Here is a 15,709-nt window from a genome sequence, read left to right as displayed (position 1 = left end):
AGAGCGTCTAAGCACCAAACGTTATTAATATTAATTGTGCCAACCCCCTTCTACAGAGTTAATTCGCTATCTCAGTAGCACCCGCCCACCAGCGCCAGGCTCTTAGCCAATCAGTGAAGCCGAGCGCCACAGGGTGTCATTAATATTCACGAGGCAACGCTTCGTCATAGTATGACTGTAACGCTCGGACAGTAGAGAGTGAATTAAGAGGGAGGGGCGATCGGGAACGCGCATCGGGAACTTCAGCCACAGCTGAACAAGCGCAGAAAGTGAACGATATTAAACCTGGACAGTAACAAACCCTGTGTGAGATACAGTATGGTGAGTACAGGCGATTCTTCTGTTCAATAATCAGATGACATACAGCATGATATACTTTATGATCATGTTTATACAGATGAGATGAGTTATGAACTGCGCGAGCGTCTCGTATTGACATTGAAGCAGGTTTTTCCTCCAGGTTGTTTTGAAAGCGTGAATGTTTCTTCGGTTTACGACACAGAAAAGTTATTTGGGCGAGGAAATAACTTTAAAAATGCCCTTCATTTGTATTACCAGTCACTCACTGTTATTATTCGTATCATTGTTTATCAGTTCAGTGATTATCTTAGAGGTCTTTACATGTCAGTTCTGTCTGTTTACAATAAACAGCACAAACTTCCTTCTTCATCAGTTTAGCGTTTAACCAGGCACTGTTGACATCTGCAGTCAGATGAAGTTTCGATTAACCTCTGATGTTCTTTTGGTCAATCGATCAAATACTATAGATAGAACGGGAGATTTTAAACCTTGACACACACACACACACACACACACACACACACACACAGAGGGAACGCAATTGATCGTATGTTTTCGGTTTGCTATTGGTGGATCTCATGTGAGTGACAGGTTGCCCCGCCCTCGTGCCAGTAAACACGTCATCAAAGTAGATCATTATTTTGATGGAAAATTATGAGGGTCATGAATTTAAAATTATGTGCATCTATAAATAATTTTATAATAAATACTGCAGTATTTCATTATTTGTTTTACGAATGGTCAGTTTTGGTTTCATGGACGTCAAATGGTCCAGGTCTGGCTGGGATAGCTTGTAACTACACTATGTAATCCTAAAGAGCATCTTTGTACATTCAAATGCTTTCAGAAAGTATCGGTTGTAATGCATGAAATCCAGGAAATTTTTTTCCACAGGGGACCTGACTTAGAGGAATAGTTTAGTCCCAAAAATATCCCATTATTGACTCACCCTCAAGCCATCCTAGTGTTTATGGCTTTTTTCAGCCAAACACAATCAGAGTTTTATTAAAAAATATTAGTTATATTAAAATTATATCCTAGCTCTTCCCAGCGTTATAATGTCAGTGAATGGAGCCTGAGATTTTGAATCCATCATCATAAGAGTAATCCATACGCCTGCAGGGGTTATAAGGCCTTCTGAAGCCAAGAAAAATATCCATATACATAACTTTATAAACTATAATCACTGGCTTCCGGTAACGGCCGTACAGGAGTCTAGTTCATTGAAAGAGTGACCTTTGACCCGACACATGATGAGTGACCTCTGACCCAACACATGATGAGTGACCTCTGACCTGACGATGACCTTTAACCCAACGCATGATGAGTGACCTCTGACCTGATGATGACCTCTGACCTGACGCATAACGAGTGACCTCTGACCCGACACATGACAAGTGACCTCTGACCTGATGATGACCTCTGACCTGACGCATAACGAGTGACCTCTGACCCGACACATGACAAGTGACCTCTAACCCGACACATGACGAGTGACCGGTTGACCTCAAACCCGACACATGACGAGTGACCTCTGACCTGATGATGACCTCGGACCTGACGCATGATGAGTGACCTCTGACCTGACGCATGACGAGTGACCTCTAACCTGACGCATGACGAGTGACCGGTTGACCTCAAACCCGACACATGACGATTGAGCTCTGACCTGATGATGACCTCTGACCCGACGCATGATAAGTGACCTCTGACCTGACACATGACGAGTGACCTCTGACCTGACGTATGACGAGTGACCTCTGACCCGACGCATGACGAGTGACCTCTGACCCGACGCATGACGAGTGACCTCTGACCCGACGCATGACGAGTGACCTCTGACCCGACGCATGACAAGTGACCTCTGACCTGACGCATGACGAGTGACCTATGACCCGACATATGACAAGTGACCTCTGACCCGACGCATGACGAGTGACCTCTGACCTGACACATGACGAGTGACCTCTGACCTGACGTATGACAAGTGACCTCTGACCCGCCGCATGACGAGTGACCTCTAACCCGACGCATGACCTCTGACCTGATGCATGACGAGTGACCTCTGACCCGACGCATGACCTCTGACCTGACGCATGACAAGTGATCTCTGACCCGCCGCATGACCTCTGACCCGCCGCATGACGAGTGACCTCTAACCCGACGCATGACCTCTGACCTGATGCATGACGAGTGACCTCTGACCCGACGTATGACCTCTGACCTGACGCATGACAAGTGATCTCTGACCCGCCGCATGACCTCTGACCCGCCGCATGACGAGTGACCTCTAACCCGACGCATGACGAGTGACCTCTGACCCGACGCATGACCTCTGACCTGACGCATGACAAGTGATCTCTGACCCGCCGCATGACCTCTGACCCGCCGCATGACGAGTGACCTCTAACCCGACGCATGACGAGTGACCTCTGACCTGACGCATGACGAGTGACCTGATGCATGACGAGTGACCTCTGACCCGACGCATGACAAGTGACCTGATGCATGACGAGTGACCTCTGACCCGACGCATGACAAGTGACCTGACGCATGACGAGTGACCTCTGACCTGACGCATGACGAGTGACCTCTGACCTGACGCATGACGAGTGACCTCTGACCTGACGCATGACGAGTGACCTCTGACCTGATGCATGACGAGTGACCTCTGACCCGACGTATGACCTCTGACCTGACGCATGACAAGTGATCTCTGACCCGCCGCATGACCTCTGACCCGCCGCATGACGAGTGACCTCTAACCCGACGCATGACGAGTGACCTCTGACCTGACGCATGACGAGTGACCTGATGCATGACGAGTGACCTCTGACCCGACGCATGACAAGTGACCTGATGCATGACGAGTGACCTCTGACCCGACGCATGACAAGTGACCTGATGCATGACGAGTGACCTCTGACCCGACGCATGACAAGTGACCTGACGCATGACGAGTGACCTCTGACCTGACGCATGACGAGTGACCTCTGACCTGACGCATGACGAGTGACCTCTGACCTGACGCATGACGAGTGACCTCTGACCTGACCAATTGTTACGTCCCAGGGCGTAATTATTATGTGTGCAATGTTTTGGTGTTTTTTTTTCTTTCTTTGTTCTCTCTCTCTCAGTCTCTCATGTCCAAATGGGGGCCAGCTGATACGAATTACTATCATCTCCTGGTTCCCACTGATTGGCTCCTGACTAGGGAAGCTCGTGGATAAAGCTGGAAAGGAAAAGCCAGTTGGGAGAGATCCTCTTTTGACTCCAGGGTGCCCAGACTGTCTTCTCCTGCCTCACCCCTTTGCATGTGTGTTAAGAGCAATTGTACATCTTGTTGTCAATTGCTGACATTGTTGATTGTTGTTGATCTGAACAGACTTGGACTGCGGTTAAACCAGCTCTTCTTACATTCTTCAAACCAGTTACCAGACTCCTTTTTGATTTAAGTTTATTTTGGAAGCAGTAGGGAGGAGGATGCCATTTATGTTATGTCCACCTTTTTCTCCTGTGTTTGGCTAGAGAGGGAGTGAGGTAAGGTATTTGTTATTCTTTTCTATCTTATTTTGGAAGGTTAAGAAGGCTTTTCCCCTATAGTCAGAACTTTATGTTTATTGTTTTGGCCTTGTCCCCTCCCGAAGCCTATTGACGCTTTCCGTTTCCTTTTGTACTTTGGATCACTCCAAATAAAGTCTTTTTGAGTTCTAAAAAATCTGTGTGATTTGTGGAGTGAGACAGGGGAGGAGAGTTCTTGGTTGCCAACTTGTTGATAATTTCCTTGTTACTGTCTCCCTGACCCCTAGACTGGGGAGGCACGTAACAATGAAATTATCAACAAGTTGGCAACCAAGAACTCTCTCTCTAGCCAAACCACAGATTAACCAGGTTCTTGGTTGCCAACTTGTTGATAATTTCCTTGTTACTGTCTCCCTGACCCCTAGACTGGGGAGGCACGTAACAATTGGGGGCTCGTCCGTTCTTTCTTTTGTTGTTGTGAAATTTTAATTTTGTTTGGCTGCTTTAAACTTTGGTGGATGAGGAAGTCCTATATTAAAAAATATGGATTTCGATTTGATTAAATTTACGCTGTGTCCTACATTGGAGGAATACAATCGTTGTAGAAAGAAAGATCTGCTGGTGATAGCTGACTTTTATAATATAACGGTTGCCAAGGCAGCAACGAAAAGCGTGATAAGAGATGAACTATATACGAAATTGGTAGAGGTAGATGTCTTTCCAGAACCAATCTTAGAGCATGTGGTCGACACCGAAATTGATAAAGAAGCTGCGTCCAGTGGTTCAAGTTCAGGAAGTAGTGTTAAAAAAGAGTCTTATCAAGATCCTCAAGTGGCGCTTAAGTTAAAAGAGCTGGATCTAGCGGTAAGTAAGCAGAAACATGAGACACAGCTGCTTCGTCTGAGAGCTCTTGAAATTAAAGCTGACCGTGATATTCAACTGCGTAGGCTTGATCTTGAGGCGCAAGGCTTCCGTGACCGACCAGTTCCTATACCGGCCTCTCCTACTGATCTAGTTGAGTCTAAATCTGACTTTGAAATAGGCAAGTACATCAAGCTAGTACCGCCTTTCCGTGAAGCAGAAGTAGACTCTTATTTTGTTGCTTTTGAGCGCGTCGCATTTAAATTGAAGTGGCCGAAGGACATGTGGGCTCTGCTGCTTCAGTGTAACCTGGTTGGCAAAGCACAGGAGGTGTGTGCGGCTTTGCCAATTGAGGAGTCATTGGACTATGACATTGTGAAAACAGCAGTTCTAAGAGCATATGAGTTAGTGCCGGAGGCGTATCGGCAGAAATTTAGAGCGTGTTCAAAGCAAGCCAAACAAACTTATGTTGAATTCGCTAGAGAAAAGAAATCGCTTTTTGAAAAATGGTGTCTTGCCAGTAAGACTACAACTTATGAAGAGTTGCAAGAGTTGGTCTTGCTGGAAGATTTCAAGACTTGTGTACCGGAAGGTGTTGTAGTTCATTTAAATGAACAAAAAGTATCGAAACTTTCTGAAGCTGCGGTATTTGCAGATGAATTTGCGATTACCCACCGAACCGTCTTTTCCTCTGGTCGTCAAACAAAAACTTCCTTCGCTACAGAGTCTGTGATTCATGATGCAGCCCGTGCTTATGTCAGTAAGTCTAGTGCTGGGAAAGCCGTCTCAAGAAATGTGGAAAAGAAGAGAGTCTGCTTTTACTGTCTTGATCCTGGGCATATAATCTCTGATTGTCGGGCTTGGAAACAGAAGACCGCAAATGCGAGACCTAAAAATGTTGCACTGGTACAATCTGTTCCTGACTTGATTACCGCTGACACTTCTTCCTATTTACCCTTTCTTCTGACCGGTTATGTGTCTTTGGCTGACAGTTCTGTAGTTGAGTGCGTGCGAATTTTAAGAGACACTGGTTCAGCTCAGTCCTTTATTCTGGATGGTGTTTTGCCCTTCTCTGATGCTTCATATACTGACGAAAATGTCCTTGTTCGTGGCATCGAAATGGGCTGTGTTAGTGTTCCATTACACACTGTTAATCTGAAATCTGATCTTGTCACGGGCTTGGTTCAATTGGGTGTGTGTGACAAACTGCCGGTAGAGAACGTCAGTCTTATATTGGGAAATGATCTTGCAGGTGGTAATGTCTTCCCCAGTCCAATTGTTGTAAGTAAGCCAGTTGTGTGCAACTCGTTGGATCTCTCTGGAAAATATCCTCTAGCTTTTCCTGTGTGTGCTGTCACTAGGTCCCAGTCACGAAAGTTTCAAGATGTTGTTGGTCTCGCAGATTCTTTCCTGGCTGTGCAGCCTAATCCAATAGAGTGCGAGTTATCAGTTGAGACTGAACTCGTGCCTAGTCATGAGTCCCAGCCCACAGCTGATCTTCCTCCCGTGTTCGGTAAGGACCATCTCGTTGTTGCGCAGAAATCAGACCCTACACTCTCAAAGTGCATCAGTGCTGCAGTTGACCATTGTGATCTGTTAGTGGCGCGGGTAGGATATTTTTGGGACGATGGGGTTTTAATGCGTAAGTGGGAGCCAAAGTCTTTAGAAAGACACGATTGGCAAACAATTTTTCAGATCGTTCTACCTTCCGGTTATCGCTCTCAAGTGTTAAGATTGGCACATGAAAATGTTCTCGCTGGACACCTCGGTGTCACTAAAACATTTCAGCGGATCACTAAACATTTCTACTGGCCTGGGGTAAAATCCACTGTCTCTAGTTTTTGTCGTTCATGTGATGTTTGCCAGCGTGCAGGCAAACCAAATCAAGCTGTTCCAAAAGCTCCTCTCAGTCCGATACCAGTGATAGGAGAGCCATTTGAGAAGATATTAATTGACTGTGTAGGACCCCTTCCGAAGTCAAAACATGGGCACCAATACATTTTAACAATAATGTGTACTGCAACCCGTTACCCAGAAGCTGTACCGTTGCGTACGTTGAAAGCACAGGTGGTGCTGAAGGAGGTCGTAAAGTTTTGCACTACATTTGGCTTGCCCAGAATAATTCAAACTGACCAGGGGTCAAATTTCACTTCAAAAGTGTTTGGAGAGATGTTGAAAGAGTTGGGGATAAAGCATCACATGTCTAGTGCTTACCACCCTGAGTCACAGGGAGCGATAGAACGGTTTCATCAGACCCTGAAGTCTATGATCCGTATCTTTTGTTTGGAAACTGGAAAAGATTGGGTAGACGGCCTACCATTGCTCATGTTTGCTGTAAGGGAATCTGTTCAAGAGTCACTGGGATTTAGTCCTGCTGAGCTTGTGTTTGCTCACACGGTTCGAGGCCCCTTAAAGTTGTTAAAAGAGCAGTTGGTAGGTAAGACTAATACATCTGTCTCGGTTCTAGACTATGTCAGTTCTTTCCGTGACCGTCTGCACAAAGCTTGTGAACTGGCAAGGGCCCATCTAGCCACGGCACAGTCTAAAATGAAATCTTGCTTTGACAAAACTGCAGTACAGCGCAATTTTCAGCCGGGTGAGTCTGTACTCATTTTACTTCCTGTTCCTGGCTCAGCTTTGCAAGCTAAATTTTCTGGACCATATGTCGTCGAACAGAAACTTAGTGACACAGATTATGTTGTGGGTACCCCTGATCGTAGACGAAAGAAGAGAGTATGTCACATTAATAGGTTGAAACATTATGTTGCACGTGAGGTAATTAAACCCTCTCTTCCTTCCACATCGGTGTCTGAACCCAGTGTGTCAGTAGATGGTACAGTAGGTCCTGCCTGCGACGAGCTGATGCTGGCTGAAAAAACAACTGAAGTACGTCTGAACAATTCAGCTATAATGGATAATTTAGATTTACATTTATCCTATTTGTCCAAGGATCACAGAGTGGATGTTGTAGGGTTGTTACAAAAACATCCCGTTCTGTTCTCTGATGTCCCAGGAAGAACCCCGGTGCTGTCTCATGACATTGATGTAGGTAGTGCTCTTCCCATCAAACAGCATCCATACAGGGTGAACCCTGCAAAGCGTGAGATCATGAAAGCTGAAGTAGATTACCTGCTTAAAAATTCTTTGGCGGAACCCAGCCAAAGCCCCTGGAGTTCCCCCTGCCTGTTAGTTCCAAAGTCTGATGCTTCATTTCGTTTTTGTACAGACTATCGAAAGGTAAATAGCGTCACCAAGCCTGATTCCTTTCCCCTACCACGAATGGAAGATTGTGTGGACAGAGTTGGTGCTTCAAAGTTTGTCTCCAAGTTAGATCTGTTAAAGGGCTATTGGCAGGTCCCGTTAACTGCACGTGCACGTGAGATCTCTGCATTTGTAACCCCAGACAACTTCCTGCAGTACAATTGTATGGCCTTTGGGATGCGAAATGCTCCAGCAACCTTCCAACGCCTCATGCAAAAAGTTTTGTCTGGTTTGCCTAACTGTGAAGCTTACCTGGATGACATTGTAGTCTATTCAAGTACCTGGGAAGACCACCTCGACAGTTTAGAAAGTCTGTTTAACAGATTAAGTGATGCTCGACTAACCCTGAATCTGGCCAAGTGTGAATTTGCTAAAGGTGTGGTAACTTATCTTGGAAAGAAAGTAGGTCAGGGGTATGTAAAACCTGTTACAGCTAAAGTAACCGCCATTATTGAATTTCCTACCCCTAGTACCAAGCGTCAGTTACGCCGTTTTTTAGGAATGGCAGGGTACTATAGGGGTTTCTGTAAAAACTTTGCAACATTAGTTTCTCCCCTTACTGACCTGCTTAGTACGGTGAAGAAATTTGTTTGGACTCCTCAGTGTGAGTGTGCTTTTGTTGCCGCCAAAGACCTTCTCTGTAATGCCCCGGTCCTGTCAGCTCCTAACTTTTCTCTTCCATTTAAACTGCAAGTAGATGCAAGTGCTGTGGGAGCTGGCGCAGTCCTGTTGCAGGATGACGGTGATGGTGTCGAGCATCCCGTCTGTTACTTCTCTAAGAAGTTCTCTAAAAGTCAACGCAACTACAGTACCATAGAGAAGGAAGCTCTGGCACTAGTGATGGCACTCAAACATTTTGAAGTGTATGTGGGAGGTAGTTGTATTCCTCTAGTCGTCTATACTGACCATAACCCTCTAATTTTTCTTTCTCGCATGTGCAACCAGAACCAGCGTTTGATGCGCTGGTCACTCTACCTGCAGGAGTTTAACTTGAACATTCAGTACAAGAAGGGCTCGGAGAACTTGCTGGCAGATGCACTCTCCAGAGCCTGTGATGAAGATTAACGGAAAGGGGTTACGGTATATGTGATTGATGTTGTACATGTAAAATATTTACAAGCCATTGGTTGTAAATTTGGTGATGGGGGTGTTACGTCCCAGGGCGTAATTATTATGTGTGCAATGTTTTGGTGTTTTTTTTTCTTTCTTTGTTCTCTCTCTCTCAGTCTCTCATGTCCAAATGGGGGCCAGCTGATACGAATTACTATCATCTCCTGGTTCCCACTGATTGGCTCCTGACTAGGGAAGCTCGTGGATAAAGCTGGAAAGGAAAAGCCAGTTGGGAGAGATCCTCTTTTGACTCCAGGGTGCCCAGACTGTCTTCTCCTGCCTCACCCCTTTGCATGTGTGTTAAGAGCAATTGTACATCTTGTTGTCAATTGCTGACATTGTTGATTGTTGTTGATCTGAACAGACTTGGACTGCGGTTAAACCAGCTCTTCTTACATTCTTCAAACCAGTTACCAGACTCCTTTTTGATTTAAGTTTATTTTGGAAGCAGTAGGGAGGAGGATGCCATTTATGTTATGTCCACCTTTTTCTCCTGTGTTTGGCTAGAGAGGGAGTGAGGTAAGGTATTTGTTATTCTTTTCTATCTTATTTTGGAAGGTTAAGAAGGCTTTTCCCCTATAGTCAGAACTTTATGTTTATTGTTTTGGCCTTGTCCCCTCCCGAAGCCTATTGACGCTTTCCGTTTCCTTTTGTACTTTGGATCACTCCAAATAAAGTCTTTTTGAGTTCTAAAAAATCTGTGTGATTTGTGGAGTGAGACAGGGGAGGAGAGTTCTTGGTTGCCAACTTGTTGATAATTTCCTTGTTACTGTCTCCCTGACCCCTAGACTGGGGAGGCACGTAACACAATCTTGCATTATTTCTACTTATTTTTAGATTAAGTAATTAATGATTCTTCTCACTGAATATTGTGCAGCGCACACTGCCAACTGTTAATAAGTGAATATAGTAAATGAACCAGCAGGTGTTCTTTGGTCACTTTGCTCAACTCTGTTAAACCGTGTTAAATATGTTAAATATATATATTGACGTTTGCATTCCACGATAAACAATGTTGTCACGTGACTTCAGTGCATGTCAGCGGCAGCCAATACTCACTCTGGAAATGGAGGATTTGTGGCGATGTTGCACAAACACACGAGTCTCAGCGGTCACAATACGTTTGAGTCAAACATTCGTGAGCAACAGACATTAGTGGATGCCGCCTCTGTGTTCATTACTGGGTGTTTACTGTATTTATCTGATATATCCGCTCTGCCATAATCGCTCTCTCTCCTAATCCGGGCGATCTGGGTGTGACCTTCTGCTTCTCATTAAGACCCTGTTAAACGAGGAGAGTCTGGACCGTAACCGGACACATTCACACACGCTTCTTGCCTTTCAGAGCTGAACTGACTCAGTTATACGGACCGTTCTGCACACCTGAGCCTCATTTATAACCGCTGCGTCGCACACAACAGGCCCTGAGTTGTGATTCATAATAACAAACTTGACGGGAAAATTTGCGCACCTGTAAGAAAAACTCTGATCCATGCGAACGAACAGTTTAACGACACCGATGATGATCTGAGCGACTAATATTCATTATGAGTCCTAATCATAAATACAGTGAAGTTCACAATAACAGTTTAAATACATAAAAGAATGATTTAAACTCTGTTTTACATCTGATATACACATTTATATTAAATATGCCATTCTCATTAATGGAGTTAAGCACTTAAATTACATGAAATCTTTACCGAGAAGTTTTTTATATTGTAATAAACCGTAATATTAGTAGTGTATGCGCTGCTGTGTTTTAATGTTCGCGCATGATAACAGCAGAACTCGTGATCTGAGGAAATATTAAGATAATAATGATCAATAATGCTGTTTCCATTAAAAATATAAAGCAATCAAAACACTATTAGGCCAGTGGAAGAGATTGAGAAAAACTTTCTCTGAAATGTATTTTATACTATTTTGATTTATTTATTCATAAACAATGCAAGGATCGGCTACTAAATGACTTTTAGCGACGCACATCCGTATCTCATATTCTCCTAATCTCTCGTACCATTATTATGCATATGCAGATGATATGCAGATGAGATATAGTAAACGAGGCGTTGTCAGCTCATATATGGTTATTTGGGGGAGGAGACGCATGTGAACACACTCTTCCTCTGACTGGGTTATAAAGGCGTACGCACGGGTTTATACGTCTGAATATTTTTTGGCGTACGCCATTTTTGGGTTTCAGGCGCACGTACACTTTTAGTGCGGATCCTACGCAGTTTTTAAACGGGACCCTGGTCTGTCATGTAAAGCCGCTGACAATTAATGAAGGTTTGACTGATGATGAATTTGCTCATTCGTTTAGGGAAGGATTGCAGGGTGAAAATAGAAAAGACGCTTGACTTTGTTATTTGTTCATACAGACGATCAGTCAGTAAATGCTGTTGTCGATCCCAAACACTGAGCCATCAGTAATACAAACATTTATGTCAACATGTTCATTTATTTATTTCAGTGTAATTTAAGTACAGCTATTGTTTGAATTACCCGATGTCTGTGTGAGGGGGATTCAGGCTCTTAACGGAGATTGAAAGAGTCTTTGTAATGTGAATCTCTGACGCTCGTGAGGAATCGTGGCTCTACCTGTCGCTCGTGTTTGGGTGTAAACACACAAGTCTTCGCTTTACAGATCAACATTCCTGAGGAAACCTGACAACATGTCCTTATTGCTCAGGAAATTCTAGTACAGTTACTCATCATGAGCCTTATTGGTGATGCTTGTTTAGGCTTCGGATTTTAGTTAAAATGCCCGTTACGCTGTTTTAAAGGCTCCTAATGTTGTTTTAAAGGCTCCTAATGTTGTTTTAAAGGCTCCTAATGTTGTTTTAAAGGCTCCTAATGTTGTTTGAGAGTCTCCTGAACAGGTTCACATGCTTGTAAAGTCATAAACACTTCCTCATAATCTCCACTGCAGCTTCAGCTCTTTCTCTCAGTGTCTGAAACACTTCCATCAAGGATTCAGCCTCTCTAAGCTCCGCCTCTCTGAGAGCTGCTTTGCTCTGATAGGTCAGAAAGCAAACGCTCATTATCATATCTGAATCTCAGCTCTTGATCACAGTGATACGAACAGTGACGATGGCGTGGGTTTCACCGTCTCAATCTCAGAAAACAGCGTCTCCTCGACACGAGCAACACGAGCCGAACTCTTCCAGTCTCAGATACACTACAGTGTTTGAGGGCGGAGCTTAGAGACGCTGCTCAGCCAATCAGGACCAGAGGCTTTATTTTCATTATTGAGCTTCATGTTCCGGTGTTTCAGGTTTGTAGGCGTTTACAGTTGCTGACAGTGAAACTCTACGAGTTATTATAAGTTACTCTGTGTGGCTGAAGCTCATGATGGTCAAACCCACATCCGCTGTTCCTCCAGTCTGTAAACACACACACACACATACACACTCTCTCTCTCTCTCTCACACACACACACACACACTCTCTCTCTCTCTCTCTCTCTCTCAAACACTCACACACACTCTCTCTCTCTCTCTCTCAAACACACACACACACTCTCTCTCTTTCTCTCAAACACTCACACACACACACTCTCTCTCTCTCTCAAACACACACACACACATACATACACACACACTCTCTCTCAAACACACATACACATACATGCACACACACACACACACAGACAGACACGCACACAAACACATACATGCACACACACTCACTCACACACACACACATACATGCACACGCACTCACACACACACAGACAGACACGCACACACATACACATACATACACACGCACTCACACACACTCACTCAGTCACACACACACTCATTCACTCACTCACTCACACACACACACACACACACTTTGATGACCTCATTTCCTGTGCAGCCACTTGTTGATGTTCTTGTTATTGGTCCTCTGGGAGCATCTCAAGGTTTCTCAGGAAAGTGTGTGTGTGTGTGTGTGTGTGTGTGTGTGTGTGTGTGAGTGTGTGAAAAAAAGAAAAATGAGAGAAAATGACCATTAGAAGTAGTGGTCCAGCAGCTCCAGTGGCATCTCCATTCCACCCCCCATCTCCATCAATCTCATCACAGCAAACAAACAACACATGCTAATGCTCCTAAACCAGGCTTCGCTTCACTCATGAAAGGCTGTGAGATTCTCCTCTTTCATTGAGTTTGTTCTGTAATATATTAACATAATTAGATTACATTTGATCTCAACATAAATCAGGCGTGGCTTCCCATAACCCATAGTTCTCTGTAAACGCTATTAATACACTCGCTATTCATAGAGCCGTCGTTAGAGCAGAGGAAGCCTTTGGTGAGAGTTGAAGTTATGATCCAGATGCTTGCAGATTATTTACTGTTTAAAAACATAAGCAGAAGTCCAGCCGTTTATATAAAGCCCTGGCCGTGAGTTATTAGCCGTATACAGTCGTAAAGAGATAATCTAGCATCTAACATGACGTTTCTGATTATTGTCTCACCTTTCAAATCTGTGTGTTATTATATAAGTCGAATATTAAAGGAGAGATTCAGCAAATATGATCTTTTCATACAGCGAAAGCAGACTGAGTTTAAAAATGATGAAAAGCACGATAAAAGTGCCATCAAAGCATCATGAAAGCGCTATATTTGAAATCTTCTGAAGTCATGCAATGCTTTTATGACTCACGGATAATTATATTATTATTTTTGTGCACAGGCTTATGCATTATTGTTATGATACTGCGATGGTACTTTTTTTTTAATGGTGCTTTTAGGATTTTTTTTGTCTTTTTTAGAGCTTAAAAATTAAAACAAAACATAATAGGGAGTAAATTAGACTTTATGGGGTGAATTAAAGTCGGCTTGATGTGGAGCTCTTCCTTTCTCCGCTATTGTGTCGTATATCGAGTGAAAACGCTTCAGGAACAAGAAGACATGTGGGCGGGGCTTGATTGGGTCTGTGGGGAGTTGATTGGATGTGCTATTGGCTGATCTCATGTGAGTGACAGGTTAAAGCCCCGCCCACATCATCAGAGAAGAGAAGCTGCAAGAGGAACTGATTCTGATTCAAGATTATTAACACAATAATGATGATGTGCACCTGTAAATCATTTAGAATAAACACTGCGATATTCCATAAAAGTACACAAAACCAGAATAGTCATTTTTGATTTCATGGGGACTTTAACATCATCAGTGCAGGACTCTCGGATGACTCTCTTCTGGTCTCTCGTGGGTTAAACGCCAGTGATTTCTGTGGCCGTGTAAAGTAGGTCTGTTGTTACCAGTGTTCCCAGTGAGAGCTTGGCACGGCCGGCACCGGGAGCGGTCCGGATCTCGTGTCCCGGCACAGAAACACAAGCTCAAACTGGGCCGTGACGGAGACCGAGGGCTGCAAATACTCCTTCAGAATCACCGGTTCAGGATCCGGTCAATATTCAAGCCTATAAAACAAACATTACACTCAAATTCTCCTTAGGAAGACATTACGGTCATGCATTTGGCAGATGCTTTTACTTGCATTGCATTTAATTATACATTGATTTTAGTTCATTCAACTCGCATTTATTTATATAGCGCTTTTCACAATATGTATTGTTTACAGAAAATGCATAATTACATTATAATTTAGAGTGATCTGTTATCAGAGGTGACTAAGTTATGTATTTCAGAAATGTACATCAAATCACAGTTAGCTAAAAATGTATTAATTTTTAACTAAAAATGTATTAATTTAAACAATGTATTAATTTAAGGCAGAAACGATGAGCTCATTGAAGTAAAGAATACATGCTTGTTAGCAAATAGTTCTTATATACATGAAAAGTTCATGCAATTTCCCCTTCATGCAATCAAACCAATGCATTTTTTTCACTAGTGATGCAACAACATTTCGGCAACAGAAAATATACGTCTGAAATGAAAGTGAACCGTGAGCCGATCATCTCTAGTTACAGCACCAAACAAACATGAACATCAGAACTGTAAAAGATACAGAACCACTTCCTGAAGACAATCAGTGTTTCAACCACGGAAATATGTCAATAAAACAGCTCGTAATGTGCATATTTCCCGTAATGTCTCATTTAACCTCAGCATTTAATGACCATAAACTGAGGAGCGTTTGAATAAGCACATGCACGATATTCATTATATGTTTTCTTGCTGTCTTGAACACAGGAAAGACGTGTGTGGATAAATGTTGACTAAAGGTGTGTGTGTGTGTGTGTTTCGGGTCTGATCATGAATATATTTTCTTGTCTCGTGTGGTTCTGTTCTCTGCGCCGGTAGAACCAGTTTAACCGTGTCCAGTGACCCACTTACAGGACCTGAGAGAGACACACAGCTCGCTGTAGCCTACTTACACTAGGCTATATATACACCAGCACATCACACTCATTCAAAACTTTCCTCTGGAAGTGTGATGATGAATTTAATGTGTGTTTGTATTTACGGCTTCATTTGTCACTGTCGTTCTCGGTTTACAATTAGTGTTGCTCACACTGGTCTGAACGCAAATGAGTTTCTAATCGACTAATTGGTCTTAATTGGCTGGTTTTGGGATCACCTGATGTGTGTTTACATACGATGTATTCATGTTGCAGACTGCGTGTGAATCATAAAGAGGTTTGATCACCTAGAATACTTTACAAGTGAGTGAGTGTGTGTGTGAGTATGTGTGA

General features: G+C 43.5%; 2 protein-coding genes across 2 annotated transcripts in view; one reads left to right on the top strand and one right to left on the bottom strand.

Annotated features, from left to right (window-relative positions):
• Window positions 1-205: 205 nt before the first annotated feature.
• Window positions 206-15,709, top strand: part of lzts2b (leucine zipper, putative tumor suppressor 2b) — a 27,653-nt gene continuing 12,149 nt past the window's right edge. The window contains exon 1 of the mRNA XM_056244989.1: window positions 206-321. The gene's annotated coding sequence lies outside the window, so the exon portion shown is untranslated. The remainder of the gene's footprint in view (window positions 322-15,709) is intronic.
• Window positions 14,228-15,709, bottom strand: part of pdzd7b (PDZ domain containing 7b) — a 48,087-nt gene continuing 46,605 nt past the window's right edge. The window contains exon 17 of the mRNA XM_056244990.1: window positions 14,228-14,470. The gene's annotated coding sequence lies outside the window, so the exon portion shown is untranslated. The remainder of the gene's footprint in view (window positions 14,471-15,709) is intronic.

Source organism: Rhinichthys klamathensis, unplaced genomic scaffold (genome assembly GCF_029890125.1).
Source record: "Rhinichthys klamathensis goyatoka isolate OS25496 unplaced genomic scaffold, OSU_Roscu_1.1 h1tg001193l_1, whole genome shotgun sequence".
NCBI classification, from domain to species: Eukaryota; Metazoa; Chordata; class Actinopteri; order Cypriniformes; family Leuciscidae; genus Rhinichthys; species Rhinichthys klamathensis.
This window is presented reverse-complemented; position numbering and strand designations above follow the sequence as displayed.